This window comes from Pseudochaenichthys georgianus, chromosome 18 (assembly GCF_902827115.2).
Source record: "Pseudochaenichthys georgianus chromosome 18, fPseGeo1.2, whole genome shotgun sequence".
In the NCBI taxonomy this organism is placed as follows: Eukaryota; Metazoa; Chordata; class Actinopteri; order Perciformes; family Channichthyidae; genus Pseudochaenichthys; species Pseudochaenichthys georgianus.
In genome coordinates this window covers 9,034,091-9,050,402 of record NC_047520.1, presented here as the reverse complement: position 1 = coordinate 9,050,402, position 16,312 = coordinate 9,034,091, and the positions used below count along the sequence as shown (strand labels likewise).

The following is a 16,312-nucleotide window of genomic DNA, read 5'->3' as shown; positions in this document are numbered from 1 at the left end:
AGTATATCTTTTTAATTTTCGGTTTTGCTTCCACGATGGAAACCACTTGTGTTTGTTTATCCATCCTTATTGCAAACATAGGCACCAACTTCAAAAGTCTGTCGAGGTATTTGTAATTACTGGTAGAAATGTCAATTGTGGATATCTATTTTTTCATGGTTTGTTATTTACGCCTTTTACTTGTTTTCCTGCGCTGGAGTTTTTCACAACTCCTCTCTCTGTTATGGCTTTTTCAGATGACTTAGCAAAACTAGTATTTAAAGGAACAGTTTGTCATTTGGGGAATTGGTTGTTTCTATATTCTAGTTTTTGTACAAAAAAAAAGTATGATATACTAAGTGAGCGTTAGAGGTGTGGTATGGAAATGTTGTTACCTTTGGACAAAGACAGGATTGCTGTATCCCCCCTGTTTCCTGTCTTTATGCTAAGCTATAAGCTAACTCACTGCAGGTTTAAATAGTACTGTACATATAGAACTTCTTGGTACGAAAGCAAAGGTATTTATACTTTTCCAAGAAAATCCATATTCTTACATCTCGGGATGACATTCACTTGTCATGGAGATGTTACAGTTGACCCCTCCTTCAAAATAAACATTACGTATATGTCGCCCACCCCCTCCATATAGGACCACTTCTTATTATATAATTGTAAATTCACTGCTAAGGTCATATAACACCCTGAACTTGCTCCTCAGGGTCAATCGTTTCGCAGCATGGAGTGCAACACAGAGCAATTAAGTTAGTGGTATTAGTGAAAAAAGCTTAGTCATGATGACTGTGCTGTCGTCCTTTAAGATAATGCATGCAATTGTAATGAAGATCCATATACAGCGGCTTCAACATAATCAGAGGTCAACTTGAAAATCATCCAACAAGTAGATCTACATATCTCTGATTGGCAAACAAGCTAATTTTACCTGAGAACTCAACCATCTCCATGACGACGGGACAAACTCCTCAGACAAAAGGAGGATGAAAGTGCGATTGTGAGACATTTACCTGCAGCAAATACCCTTCACTTTCCTCCAAGGCAGAATGTCAAGCATGAGTCAGACAGGGTGTCACACGTTAGCATTCACCAGAGCTACATTTCAAACGCTACTTTCAAGTGTGTTTTTGGACTCTTCTTGCACCCCGGGGTGTTAGCACGACATGTGTTTACACAGCCAGACACACACTTCTCTCCTGTGACCAAAGACACAGTTAGGCTGATTTATATATAAATGTTTTTCTAACAGATCTACCCCTGCCTGTCTGTTTAAGGAGAACATAATAAACCTCGTGCCAGAGAGCTCCTTAAAGTAAACCAGGTCTACCCGGTGTATTGATTAATAAGGGCCACTTTTACACAACAACTCGACAGCGTAACAACACGCCACGGGACGACGTCTCCCTGCGAACAATGAGGGATAGTGATGACTTAATACAGTGTCAGTAAACATGACCGCAGCGTGGAGAGGTCAGCTGGCCTTTCACTGGTGTTGGCGTAAGGCAAGGAAATCACAAGTCTGTGTGTGCAGAGTTCGCTTTTTAGATTAACTGGAGCTTTGTGTTTTGTAGGTTTCTGTGTTTTCAAACATTATGCCACAGCAACCACAACACCTCTCGCTGGTTTTGGTTTTGTTCTAATGCTCTTGGTGCTGTGTCTGTGTTTTTACACCTCTTAAGGCTCTTATCCCCACAATCCATTTTTAGTACTATTTAGGTTTAAAGCAAGACTGTAACTTTTTAGAGACTGGTACAAATACAACTTGAATTGATTGGAAATAAGAAGCTCCATTGCTCAAGGGTGTCGTTTTTCTCATACTGATATTCTGAACAATCTGTGCTGTTGTATTTGCTGTAAAGTGTCTCTACTGTAGGCTATTTTTATTATATGTACAGCACTTTGGCTCGACCAAAAATCGTTTATAAATGTGCTATATAAATAAAACTTGATTTGATTTGAAGGCGTTTTTGTTGCTACAGACTTAGTTGGCTTGGTAAGACCACTAGCTTTTGGTTGCTAATGTTAGCTTACTTAAATGTTCCTATACAACATACGTTACTTTGTGAATTGCCCTACTATCTCCATTTATGCTGTATTTCAGCATGTAAGCTAAGGTTAGCATGTAGCATTATCACTTACATAATATAACTTCAATGATGTGATTCCTGAACTTATTCTAGGATGTTTGCACATATAACAATAGGGTTACATTATGAGTGATGCTTGTCTTTTTGACTAATATCTCCTGCAGGCACGCACGCACGCACGCACGCACACAGTTTGTGCCTGAAATTTCCACTCACTTTTAGTAATTATAAAAATATGTATTGTCCCGGTAATCGAGGTTAGTGACAAGGCTGTTGTTATGGAAGCACTTTAGGGTTCAAAGCTGCCATTTAGCACGCTGTGGGCGGGGAGGGGGTGCGAACTGGGGGGGTTGGGTTTAACATTTGGTGGGTCAGGCAGCTCCTTTGGGATTAGTGATCTTCAAAAGACCGGGGCAATTCAAGAGACGCTTGGATTTAGTGTTAATATGAAGCATGGTGATTACATAAGTGTGGAATTTGTCATATTTAGGCTCCTTTGACAAGAAATAAGATGTGTTGGACATGACTAGCTTAGCATTTCAATATACAATGTGAAATTGACGTACTAATATCGCTTGAGATTCATCCTTTTGGTCTTATAATAAGTTTTTCTGATATATAATTGTACAACCCAATAGTTGTCAGTCATTTCTGCAACCAGCTGTCACATACTACCCAACAACTGTATTGCGAGATATTTCATTTTAAACAAGAAGATGAATTGGCTGGTGTTTGTATATTCCAGGAACTTATTTCTCCTCAGAAGCTAAAGAAAGTCGAATCAGGTGGTGAGGGTATACTAATTGATTTCATTGTAACATATGATTTGAAATGAATTTTGCGGTACACAGTTGTTTTTGTGCCTTTTTGTTAAACTCATTTCACAGCCTGTTTGAGGAGGAGTAACGTGACGTGTTTCAGATCTTTGTCTTAACCACGGAAACTTGTCTGTCATTGTTGGCCTTTTCAACTGTGCAGGGTTCCTCCTGCGTTAAATGTAATTTCCCTCGCATGCACTGCACTTTGCTTGTAAAACATGGGCCAAATTCAGAGTAGATGTAAACAGCAGGAATCATAAATCATCTCCATGCACCCTGAGAGAGATAAAGGTATTGCAGCAGAAAGGCAAGAAGAGGTATTTGTAAAAGAGGATGGTTGAGTGGCAATGTGAACGTGGTCTTCCCCTCGTTTTAATTGTGTATTTAGCTTGTTTGGCGTTTCAACAAACAAAGCCCTTCCCTGTGACAACAAGGAACATCCAGTGCTCCAGTGGTATGCCTTCTGGATGATAGCTGTCAGATACATGGGCCCCATTTACTGAAGCGTTATACAACTCTCAGATACAGAAACGACCCGCTGTGGGTTAAATTACACCGATTCAAAAGCAGTAAAACAAAATATATCTCTCTAGCGCTCTACTTGTCACGCACAACATTCATACGTGAGATTTAACTCTGTCGCTAAGATTTAATGCAGGGATTGTCACAGTTTCCGGAGCTAAATTAGAGGTGACATTGGCTCCCTCGGAACAGAGTGCCTGCCCTAATAAAAAGGATTTGTTTGGAAAGGACTGGAGGTTCAACATTTGTTTATCTCGCCACTGCTAGCTTAAGTACCGCGGGGAGCTCAGGCATTTGCATTTTGTGATACTTCCGTCGCTGCCTTCTGGCCCGCGTTGTATCAAAGTAACACACACACGCCTGAGGAAAGCCAGGCTTTGTAACTTACTGCGGTGTTGGAGCTCAGAAGGACCTTTGGGGTTTAACAGTGACAGAGTGTCAGGGCGAACGTGGAGCGAGTCATAATGTCCTGGTTCTGTAGAGCCATGTCCTTTCCCTCAATAGAACAGATTGTTCTGAAGAGTTCCTTATGAGACAACAAATCAAACTTCAAAACTGTGCTCCCAACCTTGAGGAAGTACTTATAAAAGAAGTGAGCTAAATGCATGAAGACTAAATTGACATTTTCAATTGAATGCTTAATTGTAGTGATACAATGTTTTTTTGTTTTAGTGCCTTTCAGCTTGTTTTGGTTTTACGCTAGGGGTGTAACGGTTCACGGTTCGGTGCGTACCTTGGTTTGGGGGTCACGGTTCGGTACGGGTTCGGTACAACAAGAAAAGGCAAAACAAAGGTTAATTCCAGGTTTGTTTTTTATTTATTTTGAACAGTAGTGCAAGTTTCAGTTTAAAAATAAGTAACATAACATTTTGAATAATTAACTTTATTACACAGCTAAAAACGAACCACAAACAGTACCACACACACTCAGATAGCCATATTATCTATAATGGCTGATGTCAAACAAAAAGGTTCAATAAGCTGTAAAACTAAAAAGAATGTCTTGAAAATATTACAAAATAAATAAGAAAGTGTTTCAATCACAATCAATGAAAGCCGGGCTCCTCTGCTATTGCATAAGGTATGCAATAGCAGAAGCTTTTGGCCGTTGAAAAACATGTGCCAAAAGCTTCTGTTATTTATTTTGGTCTCTCGGCTCTCATGTCTATTGGTTTATTAAGAACAGCGGGGATCAGCTGTTGAACTGCTGTTGTCTTTTGCCGGGCTCCGGTGATTGGCAAATCTGGGTGATGCCTTCTGATGTGATTTAGCATGTTTGGCTTGTGTTAGCATTAGCATACCGCACCGCTGTCGAACAACGCCGACACACCGTCCTCGTCCGATCCGATTGTTATTGTAGTCCACAGGGAACCCGAAATGTTCCCACACAGCTGATTTAAAAGAAGCAGGTGGGTTCTAGCTCCCGTGTGTTATCTGAACTCGCAATACTACATTTTCTTCTTATAAGATAAGATAAGATTTTATTCATCCCGAAGGAAATTGTTGTGCCAGAGTAACAAAATACAATAAACACAGCAGCAAAATTGTACACTAAAAGTGCAGCAAAAAGAGCAATTAAACATCCACAGACAACATGAAACGTAGAAACATAGAAACATAGATGGTCACACAATCAATTCTTTCACACACACATACGGGTATTGGGCCGAGGGCGACACCGTACTTCCGGTATCCGCCATTTTACGCGAGGTGCAAGCAGGCCAAGGGTTTACCCGTAGGCTCCACCGTCTAGGTGTTGCTAAGCTTCCTGTACTGAATATCAGTCTATTGCCTTAATCAATATCTAGTAGGGGTGTAACGGTACACGTACCCGTACCGAAATTATTCGGTACGGGCCCTTCGGTTCGGTACACGTGTGTACCGAAGTGTACCGAACGAATATAACGTTAAACGTAAAAAATTGAGAACGTGAACAACTTCTTGGAAGTAATCTGAGGTGCTGCGTCGCAGCATTCAGAGTAATTACTTCAAATTTAGTCGGTAATTTGAGAAACTGTCGAAATGGCGAACGCAGATAAAGTTGAGCTCGAAAATCCTCCAGCATCATTGAAGTCTCCGGTTTGGGAACATTTTGGTTTCGCAGTTACGTACAAGGATGACGGACAAAGACAGGTGGACCGAACCAAAGCTGTTTGTCGGCATTGTTCAACTAAAATTGGTTACGCGGCTGGCAATACATCACACTCTTGAAAAGGCATCACCCGAACGTGAATATAACCGGTACCAAAAGAAAAAAGACTGAAGTGCAAACCCAACTCCCGCTAGCATTTAGCCTCCACCACTCGCAAAAACTTCAGACCGAGCCAAAGCTATTATAAACGCCAAATATCCTTATGTTGCCATGTTAGCAAAGCGCTACCTGGCTGTATCTGCTACCTCTGTCCCTAGCGAGAGGGTTTTCTCCACAGCAGGAGACATTGCTAGTGCCAGCATGTCTGCCCTTTCAGCAGCCATGTGGACAAGTTCATCTTTCTTTAAACAACATGAAAATACAATGACAAGCAAGTCCTGCTTAGGTACTAGTACAGTACAGTTCAGATAAAGATTATTTCAGTTCATCGAAATGCTGCACCTTAATGTTCATTTGATTATATTTTATATTTATTTGAGTGAATATTCACAGTTTAATAATAATTAAAAACCCAAAACTAATAGTTTATGTTTTGTGAGTACTTGTACAGTAAAGTTCAAATACAGATTATTTCAGTTCATCGAAATGCTGCACCTTAATGTTTATTTTATTATATTTTGTATTTATTTGAGTGAATACATTATTCACAGTTTAATAATAATAAAAATATATATATATATATATAATATATATGTTTTTGTTTTGTGAAAAAAAATTCTGCTGTACCGAACCGAACCGTGACCAAAAAACCGAGGTACGTACCGAACCGAAATGTTTGAACCGTTACACCCCTAATATCTAGTCAACTCTAAAATACCACATATATGCAATGGCATGATAATATTATTGTGACAAGTGGGGTATTCACCTGGTGTTTCCAGAAATTAGACGTAGATGCAGCCAAAATCGACGAAGGCCACTTTCGAGAGTAGTTTTTCCATACATCTGCAGGCAGTCTGTAAGGGCAATCCGACAACCCACACAGCTCTAGTTTACGCTGGTAACGACCTAGAGCACACCCCTCAAGTCCAGAGATGTAATCCGAAGACATGCAGCGATTTCTTCGGTCGTTAATTCAGAAAAAAAACCTAGTGCGCTCTGCCTGGCTACGTTAGCTAGCTGTTTATATTTGCACCTCCAGGATATTTGCACCTCCAGGAAAATGGCGTGTATATATATATATATATATATATATATATATATATATATGGCACGCCTTGCATTGTGGGTAGCTCGTGACGTCACTGTGTGTGAAAGAATGCAATTATTATTAGCAGTATTTAGTAGTTAGTAGTGCAAAAAATAAAACGTAGTGGCAGTTACGTAATTGCGCGTTATCATAGCATTATTAATAATACTAATAATAATAATAATATAATATTCTTGTATGTTGTTCGATTTGTTGTGTTTTCTTCTTCATTTGTTGTTTAAGGGCGGCTGGCAAACAGCTTTTAGGCGCAATACCGCCCCCTGGATTATATATAGTGTAGTGGATACTGCCCAGAATGACAGACTTTTTCCCCACTTGTAAAAAAAAAGGCGTATTCGTCGTGTGACTGCGTGCACCATACCGTGACGTCCCATACCGTGACGATACGGATACCGCTACACCCCTATTTTACGCACAACATTTTTGTTAGCTTTGCGGTCTCCCAACTCATCAACGTTATTCTATTGGTTTTTTTTATAAGAAAAAAAGTTCCGATATACCCATTTTTCGCTACCTGTCCAGTACCAAACAGCATACCGGCAAAGTTAGCATCTTACTGGTTAACATAGCGGAGCATTTAGCAGCTAATAGCCAGATATTTCTCTAGAAATTTGATACGACTGAGCTAAAAGCAGAGTGAGTATACAAACTACTCCAAATAAATGATAATGTTGATGGGTAAATTGCCATATCAATTTCATAAGCTGATAATATGTTAATAAATACCACTTGAATGCAAAACCAGTCTGTCAGAAGAAGCATGGCTCCAGTTTTAGATCATTAAGAAGTTCTCGACGCTAACGCCACTCAGTCCACTTCCCCCAGAAGTGGACAGCTGCCGGCCGTCTCAATCAGGGGCTTTAGGGTTGTGATCCAAACTAATGAGGCCTGTCACCAAACAGAAGACCCCCTTCCCCTGCAGTATTTATACTGGTGTAGTTTTCCATGTGAATTTTCCATCATGCTCCCTCTTCTGCTGACATTGAGGGTTCAGCGTCTTCCTTATCGTGTCGAGATCTGTCGCCGCAACATCACGCCAGTCTGACTTTCAACTGGGCTCACCGGGGAGATAATTGGGCTTTAATTTAATGGTTTACCCCACTGGTGCCAATGTCGCTGAGCAGAGATCAGAATTAAAGACACAAGTCAATGACCTGAGTCGCCCCCCTGGTTTTTCCTCGAACACTGTATCCCTGTCAAATAATTTCAAAACAAATCCTTGCTTTACATTCTTGAATCTCTAATCCTCACACCAGCATGTTTGAGATGTTTCATTCATTGATAAGTGGACAACAATAGCCGCCTATAAGCTGATTCATGGCGCTGAAAGCGCCTCAGTGAGGGATGTAGGTCACTGTCCTCAGCTGTACAGCGCTTCCTGCTGTGAGTGGCCTACAGAAGCAGGTCCGCCTGCCCTTACACAGCCCAGAGGGGACTATTGTGGTCCTGCTCCCCCCACTCTTTAAGGGTGTTGATCCCCCAGCTGGCAATGCATGGTGCTTGGCTGGGTTAGCCGTTTGTGATGGATGCACACAGGCTCGCAAAACTGCATGGCAATTGACAGGAATAAGCAACAAATACATATAGTGAAATGTATGGTCTTTGTTCCTTTTTCTCACTTCCTCAGTTGGGTTGTTCTCAGTTTAATGTCGTTTGGTAGAAACATTAAAGGCTGTATCTGCAACTTTTTTGATTACCTTTCAAGGTATTTTTGAAGGAAAAGTACTTAACATTAGCTCTTTATAAGCCATGCAAGCGTGAAAATCTTCTACTTTCATATCAGTTCAAATCAGTTTTCACCATGCAGGCAAAACAAGCTTTTTTGAAGTGGCCAACTTTAGCTTGTGTTGAAGTTGATGCCCATCCTTCACCGTTTTCTGACATTTGATACACTACACGTCGTGTATTAATGCTGTAATTGCAATGCTCACTGTTAGTTGCATCCCTGAAACATAGCCAATAATAAGTCACATAAGAATTAAAGGCAGGTAGGGGTCACAGCTTGTCCTGTTATGCCAGTGGGATCCTGCTGTGATAATACTCGTCACCTTAACACAGGAAGAAGCCAATGCCGTGCCCTTCACAGAGGCCTAAAATTGTCCCTGCGGCTTTCTCGCTTTGCATGTCGTATCCTGGCTAATCACATGTAGTCACTGAAGCATTGGTTTTCTCAGTGTGGCAAGATAAGTCTTACATTGTGCTGTGCGATAAATGTAACCAACAAAGGTGTTTTCCAGTGTGAGGCCATTTTTATCAGAAGTGAGAAAGCTGATGAGATGTCGTTTCTACAGCTGATTCTCCATTTATATTCAGATGGATTGATCTCTTTCTATTCAAGTGGGATTTAAAGTTAGATATTGGACATGAGGACCGGTCCCCTCTGATTTCAGGGACTTTCCATTTGCAGTAGGCACGTGACTTTGTGGCCTGGGCAAGGAGCGGTGTGGATTTCTTTGGTATGCTGTCCTCTCTCAAGATTGTGTCCACCAACATTCGTGCTCTAACCTGGGCCAACAACAAACTAACAATCTAGTTGAGACCAACACATTACAGTGGGATTCAAAATCATGGACACCTATGTGATTTTCTTTCAGTCAATATTGAGTCCCCTTCTTTTTGATATCATCAAAAATAGATATCAACATGGCCAAAGAAATCAGTGTATTGATAGTTTCCAGGGTTGTTTTCATTGATCAACCAAGGATGCAGTTTGTCCCCTACGTGTCTTAGTTTGGGGGGAGGTGTGTGGACTCGACTGCTAATCCGTCTTACAGTAGCATGTCCGGCCAACAGGTGGGTTCTTAGAGGCAACTTGGCGTCCCCTTGATCTCGTCCAAAAAGGGTCCCAGTTTATATTACACATCAAAGGACCTGATCGCGACAGAATGACTTTCACTTGATTTATTCCCCTGCTTCACCTGCAGCCGGTCGGGCAGGGGTCTGTTAAATAATTAGGAGACTGTCCGCTCCTTATTTCTTCTGTGTTAAAAGCTTATGTTTTCCATGTAAGATGCTGGCAGTTGGTAACTGTACAAAGTTCCTTTTTGCTACTGTTAAACCTCTACATCAGGGGTGTCCAAACTGCGGCCCGGGGGCCAAATGCGGCCCGCGGACCATTTTGAATCGGCCCTCCGCCAATAAAAAAAAATAGAATGAAATATGGCCCACAAATGAAACTTGTGCTTTTCTTATATTGTACTTCTTAAATATGTAAAGATATATTACACAGTAGTATTAATGCGTTAATAAGCCCACTTTTTAAATGAATTCAGTCAATTACATTTGAAAACATTTTCTAACAAATATTAGTTGATAAAAAAAAATCAATAACTTATTTACATAACAAGCGTGAAATATACCCTTCATATTTCATCTTATTATAATCAATCTGAGGCTTCTGTTTTAAGGAATGAGCTGCCAACAAGATAAACGAAACCCCATAGAGAGCCTTTTTTCTTTTCTTAAAGCATATTCATGTATCAAGCGGCCTAATTTACCTACATTTTGTTAACTTATAATTTAACTTACGAGGCAATAAACCTCACCTCTATAAATGACCCAGCCTTTCGTATATTTTTCTGTATGTGGCCCTCGGTGAAAAAAGTTTGGACACCCGTGCATATTTTTGTTGGTCTAGATTTGACATGCATCTTTATTAGGATGACTAGTATCTATTGTCTTAAGTGTGGCACCTATTCATAGCTTTCAAACTAGCGTCTATATCTGGACACCAAGTAAAAAAAAACATCAGAATCCTGTCAAGCAGGAAGGTGTAAGACACACACAGGAAGCTGGCAGAGAGCCAACTCGACTGTCTGATACACATCGTCAAACTGAGGACTTTGCCATGCCAACGAGTTGAGGTGTCCAAAACCCATCTATCTTTTAGTGCCACTTTTCAAGGTGACTCTAAAAATGTGTTCTTTCTGTTGACACACCTTGTAGTTTTACAGTCAGAAGTGAGAGGCCTTTCCGGATCCTTCGCATACATGTCATTTTAAATATTTCCGTTTCAAGGCCGTTCAAAGATCTGAGCTGTAGATTTGATTTGTTTACACTTTAACAATGCTTTGTACAGTATCCAGTCTATTTTACGGCTCTTTACCTGCTGATTGTGAAGGTGCACATTTTGTGTTTTCAAAGTTCCTGTAATATGAGCCTCTATGTTTGAAAGATCTGTGGTTAAAACTGCAATCTGTTGTCAGATGCAACACATCTATTGTTGCATCTGATTAGCAACTGAACACATCATTGTGAAATAAAACCACTGCTATTGTTGACATGTAGCCTACTTCAACAGACCTTAAAGGAATGGTCCACTCATTAGATAATTAATCAAAACTTCAGTATTTAGTGAAACGTTATGTTTAAACCATACCCTGAAGAAATCAGCGATATTCCCCGGTAAATAATGATTTTATAGCTCTTTTTTATCAAGACCTGTATATTCCGTCTGGCCGCCGCCATGTTTGCCATTTTCAGTAGTCACGTGATGGTCGTGACGTCATCCATGCGTTCACTTTGTCAACACACGGAAATATGGTGGAGTATTTCAGTTCGGACTCGTCAGCAGAGGAACAAGTTTTGACCAATGTGAAGAGATTGGATGGGGGAATTCAGCCATACATATCAGTATGACAATACGACACCCTCTGTCCTAAGACCCTCACATCGTACAAGGAAAAACTTCCGAAGAAAACCCACAGTTTAAAGGGAACATGGGAGAAACCTCAGGGAGAGCAACAGAGGAGGGATCCCTCTCCCAGGACGGACAGACGTGCAATAGATGCCGTGTGTAAATTGAAAAGATAATACATTTGCAACATAGGTAGTCCAAATGTTTGGAAATGCATGTGTGTATAATGGGAAGATGATATAAGATACTATATGTATGCATGTAGTACCACCCTTGCTAGCGATTCCCTCTCTAGTTTAGCATACTCAGCTTCGTTGTCCCTGGCCATAGAATCACGATTTTATGGGGCCGGAAAAAACTGGGGTAAAATACACACTAGCCGGTACTACGCTATATGGAAAGGCCACCAAAAACTGTCCTGGCCTGGACGTTAAAACGGGGCTAGCCGCTGCAATGGAAATGCGCTATAACATACCTTATTCTTACTCCGAGCACTACTTCTGCTCCTCCGTCGCTTCACACTTGCAGAGGGCGATTTCTCAACTGGCCGAACTGGTGTCCTGGTCGGTGATGACACCAGAAAGACCGATGGTACTGCATCTCCATTGAGTAATGGTTGTTCTTTAAATCCCATGTTATGTTTGATCATACTCTCAGAGTAGTCGTCCGGAAATGTGAAATGTTCGCTGCATACATGAGCCTGTAAATCTCTCTGTTCGGGCCGGCCACATTTCGCTAGCCACTGCCTCCGAATGTAGTTCTTATGCTTACCTTTTGGCAACAGATGGAACCGAGCATTCCGTGGATTGTTCCTATCCGAATTATGGCAATATTTCGCGATACAGTGAGGCATATTTGAATAGAGAAACTACAGTAAATAACATGGAGATCAACGTGTCTTCGAAAACCAAACGCATGGATTACGTCACGTCCGGGAAATGGCGGCGCCCACAGTGTTGATGTTATTTCGGTATATAATCAGTTTAAAATCACTGATAATGTCATCGGATTAAAAAAAAAAAGAGAGAGACTGGCAGAGACTGGTCTGTTTTATCGGATGATAATTTAAAAAAAATGAGTGTCATGAGCATACCATTCCTTTAATAAGGTCAGAATTGAGCTCTTTAAAATGTCAAGTAGTCTGTTAATCTTTAGAAGTTTAAAAAGATAATAAATAAAGTTTCTGAAATTCAATTTTTAGGCCAGAATTGGACTATTGAATTGTTTTTTAAATGTCCTTTCTGAAGCTATAAGCCCTAAAATGGGAAGAGCCCTTAAGTAATTACTTAAGGGCTCTTCCCATTTAAAAAGTTTATGTTAATGTTGTAAAATTACAACATTAACATAAACTCTTTAAATTAAGCGATATTTCAAAGTAAGGTATTTAAAATGTCTAAATAAAGTGGTGTTGAAACTAAAACGTTCAATGATTTCAAATGAATACAGCTATTATTTGATTCCATACACATCTGGTTTTGGTTTGGTGTCCGGTCTTCTTCTGTCCTTCTTTTATTTAACCAATGTGTGGCTATGTCAGGGAACATGGGGTACCAAACCCACGAGAGATGCTTCCCATAAGTCTGTGGGAAACTCTTTCAGCTATCTTGTCCTGAGGCCATGACATAAGAAACACTTGTTCCCAGTTGGTGATATCAAGGCTTCCTTACATAAAATCATTATATACTTAAAGGGGACCTATCATGCAAAATGCACTTTGTGATATATTTTATACATAAATATGTGTCCCCAGTGCGTCGGAACTCACGTAGCGTCAGAAAATAAAACCCTCTCTCTTTTCCTCTGTACCCAAATCTAAAAAAAATGGGGGTACAACGAGCGGATACAGATTCAATCCGAACTGACGTCAAATCGGCAGCAGACCCACAGAAAGTTGCTATCAGAAACAATGCCTGACGTGCTTTGGACGTCTTGGTTTACATTAGCAAGCCTCGCTAACACTCAGAGCTAACCTGCACTGTAGAGCACATGTGTTTAAAAAGCAGGAAATAAAAAATTAACTCACCTTGTGATAAACCTGCAAGAGAAAAAGCATTTGAGCTCCATACTGTTTCAGAAATAATCTTTAATGTGGTTGATGATGGCGTTTTATCACAGCAGAATTTAACTTTATCTCCGGTAGAATTCTGATCAGGCATTAGCTCCGCCTCTTCTTTCTTTTTTTTCAAGCTAAGGACCCAAAATCCTCGTTTCTCTAACAGGGCTGCAAAAGAGGGGTTTGAGCAGTATGAGGCATCGCTACAACGGGTGAACTGTTTGGTATTTTGAAAAAAAACTTCACAGACATCTTTTGTATAGGTATGGCTCTACAAGATATTTTTCAAATATAGCATGATAGGTCCACTTTAAACACTGACGTTGTGTAATAATGTCGGGTCGTATATGTGGCAAATCTCTTTGTTGTTCATTGTTAACTTTAAAGGCCCTTTTGGTCCCTGTCTCGCTTTCTATAGACACTGAAAATCACCCCGATATCCACAGGAGTGTGTCGGAGGCAGAGCTAATTAAATCCCCCTCTTGTCTCTTCATCCTCTCTCCGTGTGCTTTTCCTCCTTCAGCCGCATATATCCCACATCTCGTGTTCGCTGCTGTTATTGAAGCATTCCTGGGACGCCCGGGCGCAAAGAGCGTCTCCTTTTCTGGAAGTTTTTGGATCAGACTTGCATGGCCTCCACAAGTTTTGCTCTAGTTCCCCCCCCCTTTTTTAAACTGTGGCCTAAGCAGAGGATTACTGAAGCCCATTAAGAGGGTTTAGATGGGCAAGGGATACCCTGTTTCAGTGGAAATGACTGGCTTTAAACAGGTCAAGAGCTCCCTTTTCCTTATTGAATCAGAGGGAAGACTTTTCTCTGTTTAGGGCAGATGCGATGCAAACTTAAAGGTGTCCTTTAAAGGGTTTCTCCTGGACGAAACTTAATAACGGGGCCCTAAACTTGACAGATTACATTTTTAACATACTCAAAATCCAATCAGACCATAATGAGTCAGACTTCCCTCACTGCAGTTTTCCGAAATTAATCCATCTCCACCTGTATTCTTTGCTTATCATTGCTTCTTACATTGAGCAAATTGCGACAAAGATAATACATTTCAGGGTGTCTCGGGTTCAGTTGAGACATGTCTAACGTCTGGAGCCGGGACATATGTAGCTTTCTGTGTCTCTGGTTTTGCAAGACTGTGTTTTGGCTGAAGGCGGGACTCTCTCTATTTGTGTAGGCGACGTGTATGATTCATCGCTTCATGTTGTTTAAATGTGTTTTAACTCCCACTCTAAGAATTATGCGCTTGTGTGTCACACGGCTTTTTGTGTTTGCTTGTTGATGATTTTTCTTTTACACATCCTTTTGACATAGCCTAGGCCGCACCCTGGGGGGTAAGACAGCTCACCTGCCAGCTTAGCAGTAGCTCAAACATCACACAAAAACACAAATCCTTGTAAAAAAAAAAAAGGCTTTCTTTGAGCAAGCATATCAAGACGAAGAACGGATTCTTTCCCTCCTGCTGGCCAACTTCATTAAAGCCACATTATAATTTTTTTATGTGATGCTCCGTTGATTAACAAACCAAAGTCAACCAGGTCAGTTTTTTAAGTACGCTCACAAAGCATCCATTTTAACAGCTTTAGCAAACTGATAGTAACATACAAACACTTACTGTATCTTGTTTCTATCTCCCTAACTAACTACCTCTCTCTCTGCACTAGCCGGGGGCATTTATAGGAGGCTAATGATATTTGTGACTTATTAATGGCTGCTGATGAGCTGAAATGGTAGAGTCTCCAGAAGCTTTATTTACTTGCCTTTAATACTGACCCGTCAGCTTGACTTATGACACTGCCATATGGCCGCTGGTTACAGGGTTTAGTACACATGGACATCACATTGCCCCCGCACACTTTATCACAATTTGGAGCATCTAATTGGTGTATTGAATGCAACTCGTGCAGTGCCCGTTCAAAACGTGCCTGTCCAGAACAAGCCGATTGCTTGACCTCATGCTCTTTAAACAGCTTCCCATTGAGCACCAGCCGTTACATAGTAGCATCCCCTACCAATTCTACAGAATATATTTCATTTCCGTACAAAAACTCACACAAAAATTGAGCAATATGTAATTATATTCAACTTACCCTCACCAAAACAAAACAAAAACGATGGGCAAAGAGTTAGCATCGTATATTTGGACTAAACCACTTTCGGGGGGGTGGGGGCCTAGTAATATTTTAAGCGTTGAAGAGTCAGTTTTATCAATCATACCTTGGACAATGTTTACAGGGGTCCCCTCTCATTACACACACACACGCACGCACGTAATTGAAACCTCCCTCCCCCCCCCCCCCAGGTGCCCCCCCCCTCCTGCCACCACCCCAGCAGGGAGCCTCACCGCTGCCACATCCCCCCCTGCAGGCATCACTCACACACACACACACAGACAGACAGACAGACAGACAGACAGACAGACAGACAGACAGACAGCATTTGTTGCTTTATTCATCAGAGGACTTGACCCTGCACTGCCACTGTCTGTCATCAATAAAATGCAGGAATGTATAAGAATGCATTTAACATCTCACTTATCGTCCATACATCATAAATGCGTGAAAGCTGATGGGAGTTGGCACGGCGACAGTGGATCTAATTAACTGCTGACACGGCTGTCACAGTGTAATTATATTCTGTTTGACATGGAAGCGTGTCAAATAAACTTGTCGCTAAAGTTGAGACTAAAAACTAGACTTTCATTTGATCAGGGTCAAGCGTGTCATTGTAAGCCCATACATGTGGATGTCACATGATCTTTTCACTGTTTTCAATGCCTTGGTAAATTTTTGAAGTATAAGACCTGAAATGACTCAACATAATCATATTAATAAGTAAG

General features: G+C 40.9%; 1 protein-coding gene across 1 annotated transcript in view; it reads left to right on the top strand.

The window, feature by feature from the left end:
• The window catches only part of stim2b (stromal interaction molecule 2b), a 44,171-nt gene that overhangs the window by 1,081 nt on the left and 26,778 nt on the right, over positions 1-16,312 (top strand). The gene's annotated exons all lie outside the window — the stretch shown is intronic.